We start from the raw sequence: 1,430 nt of genomic DNA, 5'->3' as shown, positions 1-1,430 counted from the left end.
CAGATTTAATTCTGGGCATGCACATACAGTTTGAACGACCAAATAGACAAACCAACAGTGAAGTGATGTGTATCATGTGCATACAAATGAGAGTCGTGCATGTTCCAGAAGAGAGGGGGCGGGGGTGGGGAGGGGGCGGGGGGTTGAAGTTCACCAGCCGCTAGGAGGGGGGAGGAGACGAATCCACCCCATGAGAAGCAACCGTCCATTGAGAGGCACGCCATCCACCATTAGTAATAGTGGGCTCGTCAGGGACGGCCAAGGGTGCAGGACTGGCACTGACAGACACAAAAGCCTTATTAGTTGAATTTCAAATCAAACATGAGAGGGAAATTAAAGGCAAAGGAAGATGTATACAGAAAATTGAGGCATTTTAATTAGCAATAGAAGTGAAAGGCACCATTTTGATTAATCCTTTTGTCCAAACAGAGATAACGTTGTACTACACAAACAGAGATAATTACGCTTTCCTCTTGAGGATTTCAAGATATATTAAAGATTCAGCTTTTGTTACAATTCCATCAATGCAATTTTCACAACTTTCCTCTTGAGGATTTAAAGATATATTATAGGTACAGCTTTTGTTTCAATTCCGTCAAAGCAATTTCACATCTGATGCTCCATATATACGACAGAAATGCATAGTAGTTATCTAACAACTTGAATCTGTATAAGAAGGTGAGGTTAGAAGATTACCCTTTTGTTACTTGGCATCAGGGCCTCCCAATTTGCTTGGGGTTTCTTCTCCATCTGCGACCTTCCATCCCCTGCTTGTGGTTGTTTCACCTGGTGCCTTCTAGTAATCACAAATCAAACCGTAAGTAAAGAAACAGAGAGAGAAGCAATAACCATGAAGAAAGTTTCAGTTTTTCTCACACCTAATCAATTATTGTGATAGATGCGCTCTAGCAAGCAAATCCAGGATCTATCCTCTACTCTCTGCAGAGAAACAAGTTTTTTTATATAAGAAAATCTAGCAAGCAAGCGAGTTCAGGCGAAAACGAACAGAGAGTACTTGGTAGCAAGCAAGCTAACAGACTGACATACAATTTGCTCATAGATTTACTATCTTGATGTAGCAATAGACAAATTTGGGTGATTATTATGTTAAACATTACACTTGGTGCTTAGTAGCTAACACAGGCACACCCATGCAAATAGTTGGTCGTACTGGTAATAAATAGCTAAATTCTGTTTGATTTTCCCAGGTTTTCTACATGACCGGGCTTATTTAGGTCAGGTATGTTACTTAACTAGTAGTGTTGGTGCAGTTAACATGTGCCTGGGTTTGTACAGAAACCGAGCTAATCCTGGCAACCTCGAATCAAGTAGCAGATTATTTGCATAGATTGGCAAAGAAAAACCAGCTAGATCCAGGTTTAAATGAGGGCTACTATTTATCATGCTCTAGTCACAGAATCTAGCAGAAT

The 1,430-nt window shown here is 40.6% G+C and overlaps 1 long non-coding RNA gene across 1 annotated transcript; it reads right to left on the bottom strand.

Annotated features, from left to right (window-relative positions):
• Positions 1–154: 154 nt before the first annotated feature.
• LOC119345030 lies at positions 155–917 on the bottom strand. The gene is made up of 3 exons (XR_005166893.1): positions 879–917; positions 697–796; positions 155–278 (listed from the first exon to the last, which is right to left on the bottom strand). It is a non-coding gene; the product is annotated as an uncharacterized LOC119345030 (long non-coding RNA).
• Positions 918–1,430: the final 513 nt, after the last annotated feature.

The sequence above is a fragment of the Triticum dicoccoides genome, unplaced genomic scaffold, assembly GCF_002162155.2.
Source record: "Triticum dicoccoides isolate Atlit2015 ecotype Zavitan unplaced genomic scaffold, WEW_v2.0 scaffold200010, whole genome shotgun sequence".
NCBI lineage: Eukaryota > Viridiplantae > Streptophyta > Magnoliopsida > Poales > Poaceae > Triticum > Triticum dicoccoides.
This window is presented reverse-complemented; position numbering and strand designations above follow the sequence as displayed.